The sequence below is a fragment of the Drosophila elegans genome, unplaced genomic scaffold (assembly GCF_018152505.1).
Source record: "Drosophila elegans isolate 14027-0461.03 unplaced genomic scaffold, ASM1815250v1 contig_149, whole genome shotgun sequence".
Lineage (NCBI taxonomy): Eukaryota > Metazoa > Arthropoda > Insecta > Diptera > Drosophilidae > Drosophila > Drosophila elegans.
In genome coordinates, this window is record NW_024545513.1 from 2587570 (window position 1) to 2614750 (window position 27181).

The 27181-nt window shown below is 37.3% G+C and overlaps 1 protein-coding gene across 1 annotated transcript in view; it reads left to right on the plus strand.

The window, feature by feature from the left end:
- LOC108137294 overlaps window positions 1–27181 on the plus strand; it is a 59744-nt gene that overhangs the window by 17815 nt on the left and 14748 nt on the right. The window lies entirely within an intron of this gene.

A 27181-nucleotide genomic window follows, 5' to 3' on the forward strand; every position in this document is an offset into this window, starting at 1 on the left:
TTTTCGTTTTCGGTGTTTTTTCGTTTTCATTTGTGTGTTGGTTTGGCCGTTTAATTAGCCAAAGACAGACGCGACCAGCAAACAATTTTTTTGGAATAGTTTTTCAATCGTCCATCAAGACCCGCCGCGCACCCCCGTTTTCGTATTTTTCTTTTTTAATTTTTTGTGGGTTTGGGTGAGGCTGTGGTTTCGGTTTTGGTCTGCAACCCGCTGAGTGGTGCATATTGGTAGTACATGCCACTTGGCACTTGGTCAAAATGTTGCGGCCAAACTAATTATAGCAACGACAGAGCAGGGGCGGGGAAAAGGGGTTGCGGGTTAAGGGTTAAGGAGAGGGGTCAACCTTTGCCTTTTAAAGCACCACTTTAAAGATTTTTGCATAAAATAAACTTAGACTTTTGTTCAAGAATGCAGGCTCAAAATGTCTTAATTGTAGTAATTAGAAAGAAATTCCTGACGATTTTAATCTCCAACTATATTAATTAATATTATATTTTACTAAATTGAATTTACTAGTTAAAGTTAACGTATTTTTATCTATAAGAATAAAAATTTAAAAAAAAATAGAAACCTTCTTTTCAAAATGATCTATTAAAATTTAAATTTCAAATTGACTAAAATATAAATTAAATGAACTAAAATAGGAATTAAGAAATTGGAGCCGTTGAATAGATAATACCTATTAACCAAGCAAAATATTTTTACTCAAAAGATTTTAAAAGAGATTTTAATGAACCTCTACGGTTTTCTAATAATAGGTTTAAAGTGATCTTCCTTCGTTTTATGTGACTTTTTAAATTTGTACAAATATATAAAAACATACCTTGATTAAAACTAGTTATAAGATAAAATAAAATGTTAAAATATAATTACCTACACTGTTTTGAAAAGTGTATAAATATATTTGAGTCAATTTATTTTGCTTTTACCGTTAAAATTAACCAAACTTTACTATAGGTTCACAACTTGTGAACCTATTTTCGCTTGAAAGTTTTCTAATATTAGATTTAAAGTGATCCACGTTTCAATTAATCTCTGATTGTTCAAATAATCTCCGATCTCCGCGCCCGTTTGCTATTAAAGGTAGAAGTAGAATCATAAAAAAAAGAACTAAGAATGCAAAGAGAAAAACACTTTTGCGGAGTTCCGGTTCGCGATTCGCTGACTCGAGTGTTTGGGGCTACCCAAAAATGCCCTCACTCGAGGGCCATTACAACAAAAGTCGCCGCTCTATTCTAACAAAACAACTCGAGGGGCATCAAAGTCGGCGGTGATGATGATGATGATGATAATAATGATGTTGATTGGGATCAGTGGATGTATGATGATGGGGAAGAGCAAGAAAGATTAAGATCTGATGATGTTGTATGGACCCAAAACGGTAGCAAAGTTTGGCAAATTCCTCAATGGATATGTGATGACAATTAATAGATGTTGAAACAGCAGGAGGTTCATAAAGGTTCAAAAGTTCAGGGTTGATGATCTATGCTGAAATTCTGTAGAACTTAATTGGGTTTGTTAATATGTTTTGCAAAAGAAAAGGCAAAAATTATCTTAACCAAATGGGAAACGTAAATATATACATTGAAAAATATATATATATATAATATTTCTCTGCAGCGTGGGTAAACATAATAAATGGGTGTGAAAACGATGGGGGATCTCTAATGGGTTGATAAGTTCAAGGTTTACCATTCATCTTAAACCACTTTCAGCTGAGTCAGTTAGATTTTACTTTCCTCATTTATTCGCATCACATTTCCTCCCACCGATAAACCCATTCAATTGGGATTTATGTTTATAAATACTTTTGCAGCATCATCCATATAACTGGGTGCTGGATTGCAGTTGAACGCAAAAACCAAAATAGAAATACATTTGAAACTGGTTTTCGTGCGGCTTATTATGTTTGTTAGGATTTCCCAGCGCAGAACATATACTACAAATTGAATTCTGATCATATCCGCAATTATTATTATAATCGCATCGAATTTGTTATTGTTCGAGGTGTTTAATAATGGTTAACAATAAACAGCAAGCGCTGCGAAACTTCATTAATTAATAATAAATGATGAACTAATCAAATAAAAGCGTGAAAAGTGAAGCTGAGATGCTTAATGATGCTTGAGGCAGATCATTCATTAGTTGGTTTCGTGTCAGTTAATTTTAATATACTATTTTGTTTAGCTAAGAGTGGCCAGTGCAGCTAAGGGTATAGGCACTTCGAAAGTTTATCAAAAGTGCAGCTGGCTCCAAAAAGTTATTAATGCACAGTTAAACTTAATTAGCTAATAATAATAAAAGATAAATTAATCAAATAAAGACGTTTTCACTATTTTTGTCAAGTTTAGAGTGGCCAGTGCAGGTAAAGGTACAGAAAGTGCAGCCACACTAACAGCAAAGTACATACACACCAATTGAACGCTTCGCTGGCGCCAAAAAGTGCATAATGCACAGTTAGCCGCGACACTCGCTAATGGCACCTCATTATGTTCCATTAGCGGTGACTGTACCTTGTCCGCAGTCCATCTCTTTTCCTCTCCACCTCCATCTCTCTCTTTTTTTCTCTCTCTACTTCTGTTTCACTCGATGGCTCATAATTTATGCAGCTTGGCGAAGTTTTCGTGTAAGAAGGTCTGGCTTAAGCGCTTAAGCGGATGTAATGCCAGTCGCAAATGAACTTGCAATTTACAATGCATCTGACACTGACAACTGACAGGTGACTGTACCCAGGTACTCGATGCTTGTACTCGTTTTTTTTGTTTTGTACTTGGTCAGTTTTTGTTTTGCATTCTTGGCTGGACTTAATCTGGGGCTTAAAAGCAAGTTGGTTATCTTCGATGATGATGATGATGGAACGGACTTACCAATTTTGGTTATGGTTGATGTCGCTTGAACTTAGTTTTCGGTAGTTGGAAAATGTCTGTATGGATAAGATGTTGTTTTAAAGGCACTTTCTGTTGGATTTTAAGGCTAAAGCTTAAACAATTTAAATGTATTTTTTTCGAGACTTATGGACAGTGTGTTATATTAGTTTTATAAACATAACTTAAAAAAAAGTTTTCACAGTGCCTTTAACTAACTTGTAGTGAGCTTGGTTTATCTCCTTTGAGTTCACTCGTCTATGGCTAATTGAATCATGAACGAAACTGAACTGCAATGTGTTCAATTTTAGCAATTTTCCATTTTCCGGGAAATTCAAGTAATCGCCTTAAAGGAATGAGTTGGGTGACAGAAGAGGGAGATGGGTGATGGGTGCGAGCGAAAAGCAAACATTTGCCTAGGACAAGAGGATTCGATGCCATCGCGATAAGAATAAACTCCAGGAACGTCGAAAAGGGGATGGGGAATGGGGATGCGAATGCGAATGGCCTGTCATCGCTCTTATCGCTTTTTTCCTCGTCGACTTGCTGTTTCCGTTTATGATTTTTTCCTTTGAACTTTTCCTTTTCTTTGCCTTTACCCAGCACAAAAAATGTCAAATTCAGCTATTTGTTTAATTGAAAATAAAGCATAAGGCCTGCAGCAGGGCTGCCCTCATACGGGGCGTGTCCAATTGTTGTGTGTCATTAATTTAAATTAGAGCTCGAAAGCCTCGATTTCCATTCCACATCGATTTGCTACTTCACTGGATACTGTTAATGGGGATGGAGTTGGGAATGGGAAGTGGGTAGATTATGTGATCAACCAGATAAAGTGAACTAATGGGGGAAAACGTAGAAATACTCCGTTTAATCATTGAATTTCCAGAACTAAGCCTACGTATTTAGCTAAAGTTTCTATGTTGCAAGAAAAACAAAATTCCTAAAATATCTATTGCAAAACCATTTAAATGTATATTATGTCTTACAATCTTAAGAAATATTTTCGTTTTTAATTAATCTAATGATAATTGAGTATATAAGTAAGCCTAAAGATTTAAATATCAAAATGTAAGTCTTTCATGAGTATCTTCTTCTATTTAGTTGCTGGTTACTTTTGTTTTTCTTTTATCCCCACTCCGTTGCCAAAAGTAACTTTAACTTTTTGCTTATCGCCTTTTGCCTGGCAACAATAACAATTTGTTGCTAATGCACATTGCTGTTTGTTTAACACACACACACACACACAAAAGTCAACCCCCTGTCCAAAATTGACTTCCCCGTCCATGAACGGCTGTGTGGGAACATGAGCTAAACTACTCATTAAGCCAACTTTGGCGTTTGTCCGTATGAAACTCAAGCGATTTGTCCAGAGTTCAGGGAGATGTGCTGGATGTCAGGGATGGTGTTGCTTTTATCCCCAGTGCTGTGTTTGATTAAGCAATTCCAGGCGGAAATTAAATGGACACGCAAAACAAACTGTGAGCTGGACGAGCTGCTCCAAGGATCACAACCAGCAAAACAGAAACCAAAAAAAAGGGTCATCCTGATGGAAAAAAGGGGGCTCCCCTTGGGTTCGTCTGTATCAAACTTAACTGAGCAGCGCTCAAGTGAGAAGATTAAATCGCCATAAATATTAACTACAGTTGCTTCCCCATTCGAAAGCGGGGGAACATCATGTGGGTGGTGGGTTGGTGTTGGTCCATGGTTCCACCGAAAGGTAAGACAATTCGAAAGAGCTCGCCTTGATTTAGCACCGGAAGGCACGCACACCACGTGCCACGAGTTCAAGTCCCTTTTGGACTTCCAACCACCCCCTCCCCTTCTGCCCCCTCCCATACCACGCCCCTGTCCGCGGGCAAGTGTACAAATCAAATGATTTATTGGACCACGGTCAGTTGTTGTGGCATGCGAATGTGGAGCATCTCGCGTGAGAGGTTCACCAAATAATTGAAACGTAGTCTGTCAGTCGAAAAAAAACACCAAACAAAAATGAACAAGTTGAGGGATCAAATGGGGCGGAGATATCCACCTGGTGCGGAAATTTCGTTTTCAGGCGTCTGCTAATTGGTGGCGGGGTCAAAGGTTGTGGGGGAAGTACCAGAGATATTTTCAGGGTTTTAATTTTTGGCAATTTCTCTCATAAAACGACGTCTTTATTAAGCATGTTCTATCTCTATCATATCAACTGTATACAATTTGTTGTAATTTGATCTTGACTTTTAACATCATAATTATTGTGACAGGAACATAATTGTTTCCATAAATGTGAAATATAATCAAACAAGCTAATTAAACAAAATGTTTATTTGCAAAATTATAAGACACTTCAGTTTTGTCTTAAATACAATGCAAACATAAGTTTATTCATTATTTTTCAAACTAAAAAATTGGAACTCAATAATTGGATAAATAAATTCAATTACAAAGATGTAATAAATTTAGTAATGATAAATTTAAATTTTACTAAAATAATATATCAATATCAATATAATATATCATAAAAAGTATTTATTTAATTTAAATGTAAACCTAACAATTTTTATGATATTTTAAAGCAAATGAAAGTTGTAAAATAAATTGGCTTTAAGCTTGATGCAAGTGATTAGGCAATAAAGCTGATGCATAATCAGATTTCAACTGATTCTTAAGACATCCCCGAACCCCGCACTTCGCCCCCATCCTTTGGCCCAGCTGGCATTCAGGAATCAACCCCATTTTCAGTTAGTTAATTTAATTGCCAATATTACACAAGTGCCACATCCAGAGTCGCCGCGCTCAATAGTATGCTATGCTAGCCGCTCTTTGAATCCTTCGGATGAGTTCGACTTTCTTCGTTTCGCTGCAATCTCTCACTCTCACTCTCTCTCTTTCTCTCGCTTTTGAAAACAGTAGCCAAAGTAAGTCAGCAGCCAGCCGATATTCAAAAGCATTGGCTTTGGGGTTGCAAAAACTTAAAATTTGCATTATATTTATGTATTTATTTTAAAAATTATTAAAAAAAAAAACTTATTTTTAAATGGTTGTAGAGTGGTGCATAAATTTTAACTTAATATACGAGTTTATAGCATGTCACAAAACTCCTGAAGCTTGCAATATTGGATTTTGCACCATTAACCTAACTATAAATATATGTTATTATTTGTTGATGTAAAATAGTTTCTAAAAATAAATATATTTGATCAATAATGGTATTTCCTTATTTTGTTCAAGAACTTTTCGACAACACTGTGTGCATCATTTGCGTTGTCTTTGTAGCGTTGCCACTGTGCGCAGGCTCCGGCAACCGGCAACGCAGGGTGGTAGCGCGCATCTCTGTTGTTGTGCTTTCGGTCCTTCTCTTGAATCCTTTTCCGTCCTTCCTCACCTCTACCAATTTTTTCGCTCTGTTGTGGGTGCCGCGCCACACGTGCCGTATCCACATCCGTATGCTTGTTGTTATACCTGGTACTCGTAGATTCTTGGGGTATGAATGACCTTTACTTAAATACATAAATGTTAATCTTGTCAAAATAATTTGTAAATAAAACGTTTAAATTGTATTTAATTTATGAGAAATTATGCCGCACCATTTTTGGGATACGTTTCTGATTTTTTTATTTTTATTTTTATTAAATAATTCAGACTGTTGTTTTAGTAAAACTTTAAATAGTATATGTAAGAAATGTATACAGTTTTGTCTGACGATTTGGTTTTAATAAAATACAAGGTATAGTCGGTTTCCGTACACAATTACTGCCGAAAGCCTCGATCACCAGTGGGAAAAACAACCAGTTTAAACGAAGGAACAAAAATGTGATTTTGATTTTTGTTGAGTTTTAACAATTTGTGAATTTAGTACGTACTGGGTATTCAAGCGTTGGAACACCCGGTAAAAGCTGTCTCGCTTGTTTTGCTTTCTATCCGGCTCGCTCTCTCTTTCTCTGTGTCGCTTGCGGGGGTTGTTTCCAAAGAGAGAGTTCCAGTGGGTTGGCGGGAGAAAGGTGGAGCAAGAGAGAGAGCGAGAGAGTGGCGAGGCGACTTGGCGGCTGTCGGTGGAAGTCCCGTTAGTTCAGCATCAGACTTAGCCACGCACGCACCTGCACGCAAAAAACGCGGGCGTTGCTGTCACGTCGCCGACGACGGCCCAAAAACATCTAAAAACGAACAAAATACAGTGACTCAGGGCTTAAAGAACCCTAACAGATACTACTTTATGTAAAAATTACAGCGCGAACAGTGTTTACAAAAAATCTGCTTAAAAACTGCAATTTGTTGTTCACATTTTTTCTAAATATTTTGTTGTTGTGAGTGAGCAAAACTCTCAGTGTAAAGTAAAACACAAACACACACACACACACATATCAAGTGAAAACGAGGAAAGTGTGCTAGAGGTGAGTGATTTTGATGGGAAATTTGTGCTTTGCATAGCCGCTTAGCGATTAAATTAGGCACCCTCGTGTTCTAACCAAGGTGTTCAATTGGCGTTAATTGATTGGCGTAATTTGAGTTAACGGTTAAAGGCGCAAAGAATTAATAATAATAAGAGGGCAAACACAAACACAAACAAACATGTGCGCAAGTCAACGTCGTAACATTGCGAAATTGATTTTTCATCTGCTAGCGGTACGGTACTCTGCTCTCTCTCTCTCTTTCTCCTTTTCTTTTAGAGAGATAGAGAGAGAGCCGGAGAAAGAGAGAGTGCTGCCAAACTGTCTGGCAGTCAACCTGTCATGGCAACAACAACAACAACAGAAAGAGCAACAAAAAACAGCTCCTAATCAAAGCGGCGCGTTTTGGCAGCGACTCTTGCCGCTGCTTTCGTCATGACCTTCATGACTCATCGTTTTGGGGAAGGCCCCCCACTTTTCCCCTTCCCCCATTCGCTTGCTCCTACTCGCCTCTCTCTCCCTCTGCCTCTCACTATCTTCTCGCTCCTCGCTCCTTGTTGTTTTTGCTCCACTTTGCTCGCCTGCGCATTTAATTCAATTGTCTTTACATATTAGCCGCATCAAATTGGAGCGCCTGTAATTTATAGTTGACCCATTGTATTCATTAATTTTGCCTCCTTTTCCCACTGTTTTTTGCGTTTTTTTTGCGACTTGGCCACACCTTTGTCCGGGCCCATTGTGTTCTTGTTTTTTGTTTTTATTCGTGTGTAGGAAATTCTTTTTTATAACGTTAGCCTTTCGGCTTAGATAATGCGTAGCATACTTTCAGGATATTTTACTGGCTCCTGTGAAATATGCGAATCTGATTTGTGGTGAAATAAGACTTTAAAAGTAAATCTTGAAGTGCCTTAAATATATTCCAGGTGGTATAACATTTGTAAGTAAAATTTTGTGTGCTAAGTTCTTTAACTATTGTTAAATTTAACGTAATCTTAGGTAAATAGAATTTTATAATTCTATTAATATTAAAATAAAAATTTCTTCAAGCTCATATAGTTTAGCATTTATTATTATTAAAAGGCTTCAAATATTAAATCCTTCACTACTTAAGCTTTTTAGTAAATTTATAAAATGAGCATTTGCCTCATGAGCTCTTTTAAAAAGACTTGAAGGCGCCCACTAAATGCTACTTAATATAGTTTTTAATATATTTCAGGCACACTTTTAAGCGAAAGGTAAAAACTTTTTGTGATTTAAAATCATTTTAATTTAGCTCGAGTATTACAATTTTAAGAACTTTAGCCTGTTCCACGCGAATTGCATTTAAATGTGTTTTATTTGAACAGCTTTCGTCAGCGCCCAAAAAGTTGCTGGAAAAGTGGGGTCGGCAGCAGTAGGGACAAGTTTTAAGCCTTTTAATGAGCCTCGAGGTCGCCCGTCAAACTTAATGAAAGAGATCCAACAAAAAAAATATGCAAATGAATATTCCAAAAATAGCACGCAATTGGGGAAAAGTTTGTGGAGGCGTTGCTGGGTTGAATCTCCAGCTTTTTTATGCGGGGGTTTTGATGTCAATTCAGCAAATAGAGTTCGCGACCCAACACGAAGAAAGATATAATCAAAGAGCAGAAAGCTCATTTTTTTTCTCCTGATTTCCCTTTTTCTATTCTGGTCAGACGTAATATTAACAAATGGCTTGGCCATCAATTTGAGGCTTATTTAATGTTCAACTATTGCTCAAAAAAGGCAACTGTCGCATTACTTATGCCAGCCACTGTCAAATTACATAATCCCACTGAAAAGTACGTGTTCCCCCAGAACTTTTTGCATATAAGGGACATGAATAATAAATTATGTGAAAAAGGGAGAGAAGGTACACGTCGGTGTTTCATGAAGTGATTTTCCGCAATTTTCATGCAGACGTCTGCGGCATGAGATAAAAACATTTTAGGCCCAGTCTATTGTTGTCAAAAAGGGGGAGGTACACAAAATACGGAACGGGTGCTAAGAGATGAAAATGTTTCCACAAAAGAAGCAACAGAACAGCCAGAAGCCGCTTAGCAGAAAAGCTTGGACTTGGCACTCCATTTCTTTCGCCCATCCATAGCATCCTTTTACCCACTCCCTTTTCAACATTCCCCATCCCATATCTACACAGAAAAAAAGATTATCGATTGTATTAATTAGTTTAAATTATAAAAACACTTTTTAATGTTATTTAATATCAATTATTGTATAATTTATATAACCAAATATAAAAAAATAATATTAACAGGGGACATTAATAAAGCTATGCATCAGCCTATAATTTGAATTCTTTTGGTTAAAGGTTCGTTTATACATTATGTAAATTGCATCCCCTGTTTTTATTAAATGTATATACTTTTTTTTTGTGTGTATTACTTCGACAGTCGTCGCATTTTTGCGCTAATGATTAATGGCTGTCATTGTCCTGAAGTCTATCTGCTGTCCTCGCCTCCGGCATGAAAATGCAAAATTCTCGGAGTTTCAAATGGGCTCCCTTTCTCCGAACATTTTCTTTCCACCCGCTTTTCCCTGCCTTTCGGCACTTGTCGATTGCAGCTGTTGCAAATCTCAACAGTCAGTGTTGATAAATGCAAGCGGAGCGTGTTGTGTTGACATTTGTCATGGGTCTTAAGTAACCAGCTTATCGGGTCTCAATCTCAAGGTATTCCCTTCTGGCTTTACCACCTACTTGCTCCACCTACTATTGTCCCACCTTTTTTTTTCTCTTTGGCTTTTCCGCCTTTTACCTCCCTACTTCAACCATGAAGTTAGTGTTGTAAACTGCTTTGTAAGTGTCTGCCATTCATTTGGGTTCATTAGTGGCATTTGCCACCTGACAGCGTTAGAGTGGAAAAGTTGCGTTCCAGCGATAAACCAAATGAAAATTGACAAGCTCTCACACACGTCCACGCGCTGAGTGTTTATATAAATAAACCGGATGACAAAAGAAAATTCGAAAGGCAGAGAAAATATTGTTCGGAGTTAAGAAGGAAACGCTTTCGGAATTTTAAAATGCTTCATCTCATCCTTTGTTCGTTTTCGGCTGGAAGTCCCTCCCTAACAAACAAAAAAAAACGCCTGTCAAGTGCCAAAAAAGAAAGGCAGAAGTCAATCGAATTTGAAAACAGATGTGGGGGTCCTTTTCTAAGAGTCTATGTTTAAACTTTAACGTTGTTCTTTTAAATACAAAATAACATTAATATTACACATTTTTTCTTAAAGCTTAAGTTAAGCTTACCTTAGTAAACAAAATTATTTACATGTCAGCACCAAATTTCTAGACTGCCGAAAACCGTAGAATGATTAAATGATTCATTAGCTTCACAACTGAACTTACCTTATATCCGATATTAAATTGCTTTATGTTAATTAATTAAAGTGACTATTTGTCTAAGCAGAGCACGCCTTTGTTTTGTTACCCAACAAATGGCATGAATCATCACAATGTTTTCCAGACCGATGACTGTAGTCAATAGCTCACACAATTATTTCATTGAAGATTAAGAGATTGCGTAACCATTTGCTAGCTGAGTAGCGACATTTTCTAAATTCAAATTGCATATTTACACATAATGCAGTCTAAGAGTCTTTGCTTAAATTTTTTTGTGGCATAAGCCATTCTGATTATAAAATTTTTGGATAAGCAAAGGACAATATTTAATTATAACTTAATTGCTTTATATATTATTTGAAAATGTTATATATCAGTTTGCACATTAAGGTAGCTAATAAAGGCCAATGAAGATATTAAAATAATTTATACTCAACTTCAGTGAGCACTTTTAATATTAATAGGCCGTACACCTGCGAAAGCCAACATATCTGTTACCAACAGTGGCTACACCTTCAAAGGTGTAAATAATACTCCGCTCAGATAGATGAGCTCATCATATATTCAACAGTTGATGATATACCTACTATATATATTCTTTTCTCTTGTGTTTTGGCATGGAGGGAACATTACTTTTTCAATTTCAATTACGCACCCTGCACTCCCCAATGGTTTCAAAAAGAAAATCTTTTGGCTAATGCCTCCCAAGTGTAATTCGGCAAAAATTGCGTTGAAAGGTCGCTACAAAACTTGTATATGTATATATATTGGGGGTAGAATAACAACAATTGGTAGTGGGGGTGGGGATGTGTGTGGGGTATGTGGATGTTACATGTGTAACAACAAGTGTTAAGTCAAACACCTTTTGTAGCACCACCAGCACCCCCAAATGCCACTGGCCAGCGCAATTTGTCATTTGGTAAATGAAAGGAGAAAAAAAAAGATCCGAAAAAGTTGGAGAGGTTACCTGTGCCACTTGCTCTATTAAATATTCACCCCTTTTTCGTGGGGTCAAAAAAGAACACACACAACCCCTCAGCATGTAAGTTTCGTTTATTTGCTGATGTTTACAAATTTTCACGCCAAAATGAAAAAAGTTTTCCTGTTTTCGATAAGGTGAAGTTAGTTGGTTGTTTGTTTGTGAGGCATTTGTGGGTGTGGATTTTAGTCGCTTATGCAACCATTGCCACATGAGACTGAGACGTGAGTTTTTGCTAAAACTTGCTTTGTTTTGCAGCCACTTGTCCTTGTCATGTGTCAAGTGTTGGAGCAGTAAACAAGTTGGGGCAAGGTAAGACAGAGTGGGAGATGAAATATAGATTGTCCATTAGGTTGGCCAAACCCTCATAATTTTCCGTTTCTCATTTGCCATTTGCCGTTCGCCATTTCCGTTGACCATTGACAGTAATGAGTCCTGGGACTCCTGACAACGCCTAAAAGCTGGCAACAGTTTGCCCAAATTGCTTATTTATGCCATGTGCACGTCTGCCGATGTGTATGGTGTGTGTGGCCCATGTCTACGGTATATACTATATACCCTGTAATCGTAGAGCTTTTTCTCTAAATGCTAGTTTATGTAAGAAAACAAATTGTCGATTGGCAATAAATTTAGTATGCTGGCGCTACGAGTACAAAACTTAATTGTTAATCTAATTAATAGTATATTTTTTAACAGTCTCTTTTCACTACTTATTTTATTGCTATTAGTATTAATATGTATATATACTTCTAAAAGTTATTAAATAATATATTTGATTGATGAATTTAGACAATATTATTTTGAATAATGTTTTCCAGTGGCTTAAACAATCAGTTGCAGAGAATTTTGTTCTTGATGGTTTAGTTTTTAATTTTTATTTTTAACTTTTCCTTTTCACCACTAAATTTATTGCTATTAATATGTATTATGTACTTCAAATAGCTAAAATTTAAAGTAGTTTGAAGAATTTAGGCAACATTTCCCATTACTTAAACAACAAGTTGCACATAATCTTGTTTTTGACAGAGGTTTCGAAATTGGATTGGTTTTTGCTTATTATGATGATGGTATAACTTACTTTATGGCTCTGAAATTTAATAATATCTAATAGGGGTATCGATAAGTCGGGAAAACCGAATCCTGCACATCTGCAGCTATTAGTTATGTAAAGTGCGCTAAGCTGTATGTGAATTTTTTTCTCTGCTTTGGCCAGCCGTGTTGCGGTAAAACACCCAGCTCCTCAAACACATCCCCCTATTGCAATTTTCGTTGGTTTGTCACGTAGGACAGGCCAAATTCCAGATACGAAATACGAAATACGTTTCAATAACGAGATGCCCCGCCATTTGGCCAACAGATGGCGCTGCGGTCGCCCGGTGAGTGACCACCGGCTGCTGGCGCCATCGTGTTCAAATTGCGAATTATGCTAATTTCCATTCTCTGCCTTCGCTTTCTCCCACTTTCATCCACTTTCACCCCCTTTCTCTCCCTTTCTTCCAGCTTAGTTCACACTTGTAACGTGTCAAAAAATCTAGTTCGCTACATTTCCGCCTCTCTTTCGCTTTTACCGGCCAGTGTTATGTTTCATAAAATATGCACAAGGGGGGCGGCAAAAGTGGTGCAGGGGGTGGTGGGTGTTGAAAGAGGATGGAGAAAGAATAGAGGCGGTCAATGGTTAACACACCGGCAAAAGTGCACTAAATTTTTTATGACTTTTAAGACTAGTCAAAAATATTGAAAACCAAAATAATATTTTAAACTTCAATTTAGCTTTATTATTATCCTAGTGCTTAAAATATTTTTACTTAAATATCAGAAATTAAAGAATTTCGCTTTGAAAACGTAATACTAATGTTTAATTATTTTTAGCCATTATGATGATATGGTAGGTAACTCAAAATCTTAAATTATATTAAGGTGATTTCGTAACTTAATACTATCGTCCCGCCAAAACGAAAGGATTAATCAGTTTAAAATGCGTCTAGAAAAGTATTTCAAATAAGTTATGCAAAAGCAAAAAACCTGGAAACTGAATGTCCACTTTAGATGACAATTTCTGTCGGTGCAGCATTCGCCGTCCCCAGAGGTTCCACACGGGGCATAGTGCGTCATCGTCACCGGTGCCTTTATATCTACACAGACACTCGCACCCATACTAATACCCATACCCATACCAACACAAAAAAGCCAAACCAATATGCAAACAACAAATGCGTCGTCGTCACATGTGCGCAACAAATTGTGTCTGCCGTTTTGAATTTTTGCGGTTACATTTCCGTTGCATTTTACCGACAGGCGACAACAGCGACAACGACGGCATTTCAATAAGCCAAAGGCAAATCGAGGATAAAATAGAAGTTGAGGTGGTTGTGGTCCACAAGATGAAAAAGGATCAGATGGAAAAAGGACCCCAGGAATCGAATCAGACAGATGCCTTCTCTGCACATTGGCAAAAATCAAATATTGCTGGAAAAATAGAAAACCAATTGGTTAAAGTTAGCTTCAAAAACAAATTGTGTTTTAAAGTTAAACGTATGTGAAAGCTAGTATTGACCACATATCTAATCAAATAATAGGAAACTAATTGGTAAAAGTTGTATATTAAGGTTAGGTATTTACATTACATTATTTAAATTTTTAATTTGTTTTATGCATCTTATAATGCGTATTTTTTAATTCGTAAATAACTAATACGAGTTAGTATGAATTAAATACAAATGGGCAAAGCTTTTACCAAATAAAACGCAAATGCTTTGATTAAACATATTTTTAAATAAATAGATTGTATCTTCCAACTTGTCGATTATTTCCAATCCACTGTGCCGGCGGCTGCAGCCGGAAAGTGTGCAACGTGTATGAAGTATGAGAGAAATATAAATCTGATTTATGCCCCTGGCTTTTGGCCGCACTTAGAAAAGAAAGTGGCCAAGTGTGGAATAGAGATTGGCAGAAATCGCAGCAAATTCGCATCAAATTTTCATATTTACTATGAATTACAAATTGTCAGATTATGGAAATGGTATTTTGCCTTTGGCCCAGCTGGGAATAAGCTTTAGCTTTAGCCTCTTTCGGTTATTGATCTTGTGCACTACTCATGATGCACAAGAAAAACAGTTTCTGAAATAGTTTTAAAAAGCATAAAAAGAAATATCCTTTAAAAAATAAAATATTTTCTTTAACTAAATAATGGTATCAAAAGTGGGCCAAGAAATTCTTTTAAAATCCATTTAAATTTTAATCAGCTTTTATCAAATTACAAATTACAAGTGATTATTTTTATTCTAAAAATATTTTTCGAATTTTCTTTTGATTTTATGGCCTATTTTTATTTTATTTTATTTTTTTTTTTGGTTTTTTCTAATGTTTGTAATTTCCGAGCCAAGAAATATATTATATTTATTTTTTAATTCTATTTAATTCTATTCTCCAAGTGTACATACATTATTACTCATCATTTGCACGTGTGTGTGTGTTTTTTGTGGCCTGTGTGTTGGTGCGTAGTTAAGATAGATTTTTGTTGATGTTATGACTCATGGATGTCTGCTGGAAAAGTGGAATAGATAGAGTCATAAGAGGGGATAAAGTGTGGGTGGGATTTGGATGGGGGGCAGGGATTAGGTGTCCCGGATGTGCTGGCATAACCTGATACCCAGCAAAGTTATCCCATTCCGCAGCGTACCATAATACCTGTGGACAAATAATTACAACAACATCAACGGATCTGAGTGGTTGGTGCGCGCATGCAGCATATTTAATGACAAAGGAACTCGTGTCAAGGATTACTAATTAGTGTCTGGACGTTGACGACCACGATGATGATGTTGCCGTTGCTGTTTATGTCCTTCGGCTTAAGTGCCCAACCAATCTATCCACCAAAATGTTTGGGTTCCGGCTCTTTTCGTTTATATTTGCTTTTTAAATTGACTTTGGCCGCGCTGGCAAATTGAGCTGTCCAATGGCGTCTGTCTGATAAGCGTTCAAGTTCCATGTTCCATGTTTCATGTCTTACCTGCGGCTTAAGTGAAATTTCCTTGACGGTTTTTTTTTTTATGGTAGGGGGGATTACACTTGTCCTCTGAGGGGGGTGTGGCACATGGGTGGTGTCTGTTTAATTGCAATGGGGCACATTCTCGGTTACTTTTGGGGGTACGTACAGAAATGTGCGCCATTTGCGGCGGCTGCTGCCTAAGCTGATTTGTATTTAATGAGCTGTATATCCTGAACACACACTCACGCATCTGTACACACAGCAAAATAAGAAAAGTTTGGATAAGGTTTACAAAATTTTAAGATATTTAAAAATTTATAACAAAATTTAATAAATAAACTTAAGAATATCTGAACATTATTGTGATATTTGTGTAACTTAAATTTATAAAACATTTGTTCAAAAATATCCCTCATTTGTTGAGATAACTACAGAATACGATTTTCTTTTTCTAATTCCATATCCTTGAATTAATTATTTTCCACAGTGCATCTTCGCACAGACAGGCATTTATAAAAGCAGACAAATTGCCGTTAGTCTCGACAGCGAAATGAAAACATTTACTTGAGGGATAAGGGATTAAGGCTGGAAAAGTGTAGGAGATTTTTACCCCCAAATGGGGAAATGGGTGGTTCTCTGCCACCTGTCAGCGACTTTTCCACTCGCCGAAAGACATCAACCTCACATCATCGCCAATTATTTGTTTATCTTGGGTGGGTGGTTTGGTGGCTGTTTTGGTGGTGCTTTCACCATCGGCTTATCCACAGCAAATTCCTTATTTGCTTAGCATTATGCCGAGCTACGTTTTTTGATGTTTTAACCCTGCGGCCAGGGCCCGTTCTCGAAACCCTCGAGTGGAAATTCATAAATTAAATTCCTCAAATATTTTTGCCAAATGGAGCATTTTCAGACATCTTGAACTTGTTTGCATAGCAACAATTACGAAAAGCGAGCCTGAGCTCGCCCATATTGAAATTAAATCAATTGAAATAATATTTTAATAGGCGGTTGTTGTTATTGTTTGAGAAGTTTGAAAAATAATGCTTCGCTCTTCACATATTATTTATGTATTTAAATTAAATGTTTGTTGAATCAATATTTGAATATTTTTATTGTTATTGTTAATCTTAGAGAATATTTAAAAATAATGATTTAATAACCAAATTCATGTAAAGTAAATGTCAATAACAATTATGTTTATTTAGCCTTGTGCTTAATTACATTAAATTTGTCCATGGTTATTTTAAAAAGCTCCTATCTTAAATGTTAATTTCACTCTTCACCTATTATGTATGTACTTAATATAAATTTGCCTTGAAGCTTTCCTTGCCACACAGAGATTTTAAGCCACAGAATGCCTAATAGCCAGCATTAAAAATTAAATATTTCTTTTCAATTTCGCTAAGCGATCTTTTCAATTTGCTTGCCATAAATTTGGAGTTCCAAGGCCTTCTGTGTCGCTGTTTCTCGGATGAATCTAGCTCATTGCCATGCTTCTTTTTTTGGCAAAGAAATTTGCTGGAAATTGTTTTGTACAATCGCTGGACTAATAACAATGACAAGGGGACAAGAGAGAGGGTCCCTCTGACTTTACCCCCGCAGCTGTGGCTGAGTCATAGACAAGCCATTAACTGCTCGCTGGGGTAATCCTTAAAATCCTGATGAGGGGGGGCAGTGGGTGGTGACGTCCTTGGCAGCAGCTGCCTTTAGCTGCGGACAAAGCTTAATCGACTTTGCTGACATTAAATGCGTGCGGTTAGCCAAGCCCAAAGTTGCCCGGAAAATGGCGTGAAAAACAGTTTTCCTTTTCCTTTGCCTTTTCCTTTTTCTCTTCTCCACAAGGAACACATCCCCTCTGGCTGCTGCTGCTGCTGTTGTATTATTTATGCCCATAAAAATATTATTGCCATTTTTTCGCATTTGGATTTCTTTTTCTCCTCTGCTTATTTGTGTTTTGTAGACGTCATGGCAGGAAAAACCAAAAAAAAAAAATAAAGAAAAAGAAAAACCACCCAACGCCTTGTCAAATGTCAGGCGTGAAGTGTTTGTTGATGCGCTGCCACAATTGCGAGGGGGGTCATAAATGTAAGGGTTTGGGGTATATAAAGTGGATAAAGGAGAAGGAGAGGAGGAGGTTTTGTGATCCAAGGAAGCGCCGGAAATGCTGCGTAATTGGACCCATATGCTCAGGAATGCCAAAACGGAGCTGGAGTGGAAAAAGGATATGGGTAGTTTTCGTGGTGCTGGTGGTATTGTGGCCTCGATGGTGGTGACATAGTGCCACCAGCCAGTGTCCCATCAAATGCCAGATTAGTCAGGCACTGTGCCCTGTGACTGACTCCGCACAACAAAAAAGGGTTCCCCGCAAAAAAGAGTGGGTTTCCCTGAAGGAAATCCAATTTCATTGGGTTGTTTTAAGGGCTACGGCTTGCGGTTTACTCAGGCAATTGCCCTTTTTTCGTTGGAGTTTATCCTGCTGCCAATGGGAAAATATTCGAAAATGGCTAAATTCCTGAAGAAATTGACGGTAACTCAATGTACATAAATGATAAGTTAGTCTAGGCTCAAAAATCTGAAGAAATAAGAGTCGTTTTACTATAATCAACCTAAAACTTAGTTTATGGCATTTAAGTTATATAAATTATAAAAACTGTTCCGTAAAATATGTTGAAATTGTAAAAATTATATTGAGTATTTATCATTTTTATTTTGAAGCAATCAATTTATTTGTTATTTCTATGTTTTTTTAGTTTGTTTTCGAATTGTGATGTGTCAATCAATAACGTATTTTGAAATGTGTAATTATATGCAAACATGTAATCAAATATATTGTTGTATAGTGGCTATCCCACTTCACTGAAAACCATTTAAAAAATACCCATCACACGGCATACAAATCAAATGTGGTCAACTGCATGCCAACGAAACTGATGAAATAACCATACAAAAAGGGAAAAGAAATCCGATTAGATAATGGCCAGTGCCCCGAATTGGTGGCTGACCTAACCCACCGAACACACCGAACCCACAGTCCGCAGTCCGCAAACTGCCAAAGTTTGATTGCATTTTGAGGTTAGCAGCGCTAACTGGAACGACTGTACTATAATTTCCGATCTGGGGAATGGCCATTGGGCCCCAATTATGACCACTCGGCAATCGCCAATCGGCAATGGGCAATGGGTAATGGTCAATTCATTTGGCCCCACCCACCACGTAATGCCCATTTAAACAAGGGCAGCAACAACAACACGATGGCTTGGAAATATTCGCAAATAAAGTGGCGATTGGATATTACAACTTTCCGGTCACTGCATTTCTGCAAAGTTCACAAAACTACAGCCAACCACCCACCACCCACCATCCACAACCCACTCGATAAAGTGCCACCCGCTCAACTTCTGCTCCCGTGAGCAGAACAATTTCCAATGTTCGCTCAACTGTGGTGGCAACGAATACGTATACACTTACGAAAAAAAACTTAAAGTTTATTTTAATAAGATTGTATTAAAATAAACTACAGACAGTATTAAAGTATAAATGTATTGAATTAACTAAATAATATAACCCCTATACTTTTTAGTTTATTTTTCTACAGAAGAGTCTAAAACTGTAGTCTAATTATTTATATTTTTATTAATACTTTATCCCAGCGCAAAAAGCATATGCTTATTGTTAAGGTACTGGTCATTGTACTATAAAAAATCAAATATAAACATTATAAGCTAAAAGCACTAACACCTATAAGCTATCTAATTTTAAAGAATTTTTGTTTATATTTTCCCATTATTAGCATGATATGTTTATTTTTCTAATAATATTTATTAATTGTAAATTTATTTTTCTTTATTTTAAAATAGAGTTGCGCTCCTAATTGTTGTAAGGTCAAACTCAGTTTAAAATTCATGTAACAATAGTTTAGTTTTTTCGGTGTACGTTAACAAATACGAACAACAGGACTATATGGGACTATCAAGGACTAAGGGAAAGGACTGCTGGGATTGCAGGACTGCGACTACGACTACGAACAGGAAACAGGAAGTTGGCTTCGCTTTGCACTGTGCCAACCAAAAAAATGGGACTGGGAAGTGGGAAGTGGATCGTTTGGGGCTGTGTGTTTGGCAACATGTGTAGTATTTAAAACTCAACCGGCCTTGGACAGCGGCCACAAATGAATTTATTTATTTTACGGTTTCACTTCGCCGACATTTTCTGTCTGTTCATCCCTTTTCTTCGATTTCCTTTAAAATACCCTTTCCTTAAATAATATAAAAGACTAGATAACTGGACTATCCATAGACTAACTTAATTTTATATTCCAATTGTAGGTAGAGTTCTTAAAGCCTTTTTCGATTTTCTAATGATAATATTACTAATGAAACAATGCAATTATATACAAATAAAAAATTAACCGAACCGTTAGATTACAAATTAATACATTTATTTTACGGTTGCACTTTGCTGTCATTATTTGTCTTTTCACCACTTTTTTCGGTACCCTTTTCATAAAATAATATATAACCTTTTTTTAATTAGTTAGCAGATTTCAAAAAGATTTGCAAATAATACTACTACTTTATAGCTTTAGTAAAAAATTACAGAAAATTAAAAATAAACATTTCGAAGCCTATGAGAATACGCCTAAATTAAATCATTAACGAAAAAGCATTACACAGTTATGTAAATGTATTGCTGCAATTAAAAAAAATAATTTACTCAAAAGTGTATTGTGTATTTCATACACATTTTAATGCAAAAAGTGTTACTGAAGGGTTAAGAGTTTTATTAAATATTCACTTGCTTTAAAGCATCAAAAAGTCAATTTAAGAAATATACAACAACACAATTAAAAACTATGTTGTTTACTGAAACATAGCTATATAATCTATTTTACCAGCTATGCACATTAAAGTCAAGCCCCACTGTTTATATTATAGTTTAATTTGAAGTGCAGAGCATTAGCGATTCGTTTGCGTTATCATTTAGGCCTTTTTTGCTGGGGCTCTGGTTTTTTGTGATTTTCATTACATTTGGCAAAACAATTTATGTGGCCCAAAGGGGTGGTCCTTGTGAGGTTGGTGTTATGCTGCACTCCTGATCTCCCGCCACCCTTGACTCGATGGCAGAGTCAAAGCTGTCTGCCGGCACGCATCGCATCGCATCGCGTCTGGTTTGAGTGTTGCGACATTGAAATTTATAGACCTCCGTTCGTCCCAGCCTCTGATACATATATTTTTCTATATTTTTTGTTGGTTCAACTTGGGTCTGCTCGTGGCAGTCAGGTGGTGTGCACGTTTCGATTGGTGCACAGATACGGGTGTACGAGTGTAGAGCGGCTCCACGCACCACTCATCTGCAGCCATCGTGCTGTCTGGTGCGTTTAAAAAACACACAGAAACACATCGAAACACACCGAAAAATATTTAATTAAAATTTATGTGCAACCCCAAAAGCAAAGTCAGTGAGCCTCCACTCCACTCCCACCCGTCAAAAATCCCCGGAAAGTGACGGCTGCAGTCGAGGGAACGCTTTGACGATGACACCCTTCAGCGACCAACTCCCTTAACCTGCAGAATCCGTTGGGGGAGAGCACTTGAAACTTTGCTTTTTAACGTTTTACCCTAGCACTTGTACAAAATACTTTCAGTAAGAAGATTCGAACATTTCTTGCCACTTTTAAAAATATTTAAAATTCTGTAGTGATTTATTTGAATATAATATTTATAAATTTTAAATATGTATATAATATTTCAACAAGAAAGTTTATATATGCAGCCTTAAGCCTTAAGACAAATTTAAAATGGTTTAAAATGCATCAGGCTCAAAAGAAACTATCACAAAATGTTGTAAGTCTTAAATGTAGTAAAAAATGTTAAAACTACTTTTAAAAACAATTTTGCAATAGTATATTAATAACATTATAATATAAAACATAGTTCTTGACCTTTTCAAATATATAAAATAGTTTTTACTATTTGTTTTCAATTTTATATACTTTTTGAACTTTTCAACTGTAATTTTTTTGAGTGCAGGTCGTGTCTGGTGCTCCCAAATGTCCCATTGACGAGGCCACGTCGGCCATTTTTAATGGTTCCGCTGCAGGGAAGGGAAGGGAAGGGAAGGAAAGGGAGAACTCGTAGAGCAGCGGAAAAAAATTAAAAATATTTTGCATACTTGCCGGCGCATATGCCGCAAAATGCTTGGCCGAAGAGCTATTAAAAAGTTTCCAAACATAATGAAGGGAGCGGAGCACTGGGCTGCAACTGGGTGGTTGGAAATGGGAAATATAAGTGTGTGGTTGGTTGAGTGTGCCGAGTGTGTAAACAGTTCGCGTGGCAATTGCCCGGTCAGAAGGCGGAAATTTACCTGTAATCGGCCACGCATTAACCAAACAAATCAATTGAGCGTTAAAGGCCAAAAGGCCATAAGGCCATAAGGCCAACAAGGGCGGACGGACGACGCCTTGTGTCAGATGCGTAATTGGTAATTGAAAGTGCTTCCTAGTCACTTCGATTCCGACTCCGACTCCCATTCCCAACTAATCAATCAAGCCGACGAGTGCAAAACGGTAGAACATAACAAGCCCAGTGTGGGGGGGTGAACCAAGCAATCGATTAATCAATCAATCAATCAGCCAGACCATACCATACCAGTCAGTCCAACGGATTGCCAAGCAAAGGTCAAAGGGTGCCGGGTTTTGGTGCCAATTAGCGAAGCTAAACATCTGGATTAGGGCCGCGCATTCGCCAAAGAGCGAGTGACAAGGGCACTAACTTAGCGGAGATTACTCACTGATATTCATCCCCTGCTAATGCCAACCGTTGTTTGGTTCCATTTAACTCAATTAAGATCGCTGATTAATATTAATTAACAAAAAAAAAATTAAGTAAGAAAATAAACTCAGCAAAGTAGCTAACTCTTCCTCGTTTTGATCCTAAGTTTAAAGTTCCAAGGATATCAAAGAGCAGATTGCCACTTAACCAAATAGGGATTTCACTGTCCACAGATCACATAATGGTAAACCATTTAACTGACTGGCTTTCCACGCAAAACCAAGCCATTTATTCCGCAAAAAGCTCTGAGGTCACCAGAGCAATATGGACACAGAATGCCAATGCATATGAGGCAGAGGCAGAGGCAGAGGCAAAGGCACCCACAACCACTTTTGTTACCTGTCGGTGCCATTTTAATAAAAATCAAAGCCAGCACATAGGGGACAAAGAGTGCCACAAGATGCACAAGATTTCTGTTTGTGGCAACGCAATCTCCGCAATATGCCAGTTGAATAGAGGCATTGGGAGACCCCTAAGAACGAAGAGCCATCATTTCCTGCGCGGCCAAAATGTGTCACACAAAAGCCAGTTTCGTTGGAGACAAGGGCAACATGTGGCCAGGACTTTAGTTGCAGTGGGCGCAGTGCCAAAGTGCCTGCGGTTATGCGGGAAAAAGGAAAAAGGGAAAAAAAAGAGGAAAAAGGAAATAAGACGAGGCGACACCGAAACTGGCTGGCAGCCTTGCAGCAATTTCGCTTGCTGTACCTGCAACTCTTGTGCGGAACGAGCGCATTAATGCCGCCTTTAAAATTTATGATATTTACTCAACCAGACAGTGGCAAAGACGACCACCATTCCCACTTCCATTCCCAGCTGCAGTGGGTGGGCTTACATTTTGCATTTCGCATTTTGCATTTGGCTCAAAGACCCGTGAGCCGTGAGCCAAAGTGGCAATCACGACGACGTTGGCCAAGCCAATGAGTCATCGTTGGCTTTTGTGGTTGCTGCTATACAGCTCTTTCCTCCAAGACGGAGCCACTCAACTTTCACTGCAGAAAAACGGATGGATATGGATGGGGCAGGGGCAGCCAATCTGTGGCTTTGCCAGCACTCACAGGACAGTGTTTTTTTTTTATTTGTGGGTTCCTTCAAGGGTTTATTATAAAGTGAATTTAACTGGGTGGCATTCATGCTTGCCTTGAAGATGTTAAGATGTTAATAGGGAATATTCACTGCACGAAATCGTTTTATTTTTCAATAACTATCTTAAAACATTGTAGTAAGAACAGTTTCATTAACAACAACCTATTTGAAAAATATGCTATTATATAATGATTAAAGTCACCTCGCTGTACCAGTGTTGTAAAGGTTTTGTTATTAAGTTTCAATATTTTTATTGACAAATAATAATAGATGTTAAAGGTTTTTTTTAATTGTACCAGTGATAAAAGGTGTTGTTTTTTCAAGCTTAATTAATAATAATTGATGACTAAAATTGAGACTAAATATCTATGGCTGATAATCTCAAACAGTTTCGAACTGTGTTGAGAAATATTTAAAGTGGCCTCATTTGGCATGTACCAGTGTTGTAAAGGTGTCGTTTTTTCAAGCATAATACTTTTTCATTAACTGCATGCAAATTCTAGACAGTATATTAGTGTGGTTTCTTAAAAAGAATTAATAAAAGTATATCGTTATGATTTTTAAATACCATCTAAACTTTCCCAACCAATTGGCCAATGAATGCACCCAGTGGCTTATATTCCGTGGACCAACTGACCCATGTCAGACGATGTTAACACCTCGAAAGTTTGACTTATAAAGGGTGCACACGCCGGACTAGAACCATAACTAGGGCTTTCCTCCTCCTGCATTGGCCTTTCAATTGCACATTATGGCCCCGAGACATATGTGCACAAAAGTTGGACAGAGCGACTGGTCCACAATTCAACCAGTGCTCCTCCGTTTAGCTGAGCTGAGCTGAGTTGAGTTGAGTTAAGTTTATTTCATTTCGCTGTACGGCGTTCGCAAGTCAACACCTGAGACGTTCGCTTTCGTTTTCGGTATCCGTATATTTTCATTTTTTTTTTTTTTGGTAATTTTCTTAAGTGTTGTCGACGTTGTCGTCGTCGTCGATTGGCAACATGTTCTGTCGTCTCTGCTGGATTGATTTTAATGTCGGTGAGCCGGTGGTGGAGTGCGCGGGTCCCTGCGGCCATAGCTTCCACCGCGATTGCCTCGATGTCGATGGAGATGGCGATGTCAGCAGGAATGTCACCAGGGATCTGGCGCACGTCCTGGCCAACGGCGGCGGCGTTTACTTTTCCGGTCTGGAATGGTATTGCCGCACTTGTCGTCAACTTTATCGCCTGCAAGTGTACTTCGAGGTAGCTATAAGCTATACTAAGTGAAGCTCGACAGGCCACACAGATGCACAGGTGCTCTGGTCTTGAGTCAGTAGTCCTGGGATTTACGGCGCATTCGCTTGGCTAACCCGGAAACTTTCTTCTCTGATTGAATTCAGTGGCGTGTGTCTGTTTTGTTCGCTCTGTGACCTTGTGCCAAGTGCACAACCCCCCAACCCCCCACCAGCAAGCAATTAAATTATGTTTTCTTTTTTGATTGCCCTATGGGAGATAAGACAATCTTGAGAGCATTAAAAACAGGTAGCTTAAACGCAGGTGGTAACACAATTAGTTGTTAGTTCAAGAAGTTAGTTCAATGGGCAACAGCTTGGGGTCGTTTAAACGTAGGATTTACTTTGCTTTTGTCGGCAACTGTACTTGTCTTGTGATACAACAAATGGTAATAGGAGCAACTAAAATTTTAGAAAGTATAAAGTGGAAAAAAAAATAAGAATAAAAGTGTGGTCAAATCTAAATTAAAGATTAATTTACTTAGTAAACATTTAACTTAATTAAACTACTAATTTGAAATTCACCAGAAATCGGACAACTGTACTTTAGAAAGTATAGTTATATAAAAAAAAATAAACAAAAAAAAATGAAATGAAAATACTAATATAAAAATAAATATATAAATCATCAAGTCTAAATTAAAGATTATTTTACTCAGCATACATTTAAATAAATTGAACTTTAAAAACTACTTAAGTAAGTTAACATAAAGTAATTATAATAATGATGCTTTAATTATAAGCTTAAGCTGTACTCCAAATTCTTAACTGTACTCATCTGTACTTGAAACTTACCTTGATCAAGATGAATTCCGAAAGTGTAAGACTCAAGGCAATAACTTTGCTGTGTGTTTTAACACCCTATCAAGTTCTTAGCCACTTGCTGCATTTAATGAACTTTTAAGGAGAATGCTGTAGATTAACCAAAATAAGTTTGGCTAAAGCCGGTAATTTGTTGCCAGCTTTAATCTATCGCGATTCGTTTCCATCAGCCGCTAAGCTGCCTCTGCCGCCTCTCTTCCTTATCTTCCTGCTCAGTACACTATATAGCTATATGGCAGCATAGCAGTATAGCTTTCCTCCTCCACCACTTAACGTTAATTGCAATACTCAAGACTTTTCCTTTGGCTTCATGTGCAACAAAGCCTTGTACATTTGCATCATCTGGACCAGAATCCTTACCTGCTGGAAAATGTGTAGTGGAAAGGACAACAAAAGAAGGGAACCAGCTTGAAAGGAAAGGCATCGTCGCCATTTTTAATTGTAACTGTAATTTAGCCATTGTTGTACACTTTTGATGACGCAGACGTTCAGCCAAATGGCAAGAGTCTGCATTTTGGGTGTGTGGGTGGAAAGTGGGGTGGAAAGTGGGGCGAAAATAAAAATAAAACAAGAAAGAAAGCAAACTTCGGCAAGCCGAAGTTCATATACCCTTGCAGCTATTGCAAGAATTAAACATTTTTGAAAACATTAAAATTATAATTTACTTGCGTATAAGTTTAAAAACATTGAAGCTATGATGATTTGCAGCTCAATTATTTGATAGTTATTTTATATATTTTTATTGTTCCTATGGGAGCTATATGATATAATCGTCCGACTTTGATGAAATTTAAACCGTAAATCGAAAATATTTAACCATTACTAAATGTCGAAGAACTAAACAAAAAATTAAAAAACAGAAAAGTTATAATTTTTTTTCATTTATTTTTCCGATTGTTCCTATGGGAGCTATATGCTATAGTCGTCCGATTTTGATGAAATTTTTACCATAATTCTGAAATATTTAACCATTGCTTTATGGCGAAGAACAAAACAAAAAATTAAAAAACAGCAAAGTTATAATTTTTTTTCAATTATTTTTCCGATTGTTCCTATGGGAGCTATATGCTATAGTCGTCCGATTTTGATGAAATTTAAACCATAATTCTGAAATATTTAACCATTGCTATATGTCGAAGAACTAAACAAAAAATTAAAAAACAGCAAAGCTATAATTTTTTTTCATTTATTTTTCCGATTGTTCCTATGGGAGCTATATGCTATAGTCGTCCGATCCGGCTCGTTCCGACTTATATACTACCTGCAATAGAAAGACAACTTTTGGGAAAGTTTCATGCAGATAGCTTTAAAACTGAGAGACTAGTTTGCATATAAACGGACGGACAGACGGACAGACGGACAGACGGACAGACGGACAGACGGACATGGCTAGATCGACTCGCCTAGTGATGCTGATCAAGAATATATATACTTTATAGGGTCGGAGATGTCTCCTTCACTGCGTTGCAAACTTCTGACTGAAATTATAATACCCTCTGCAAGGGTATAAAAAGAAAAGGGGGGAGTAGGTCCAAACACTTGAGGTGCACGTGTCGTGGCGTTCGTTATTGTTTTTCTCCCGCTGGCATTTGCATTCACTTTTTTTTTTTTTTTGTT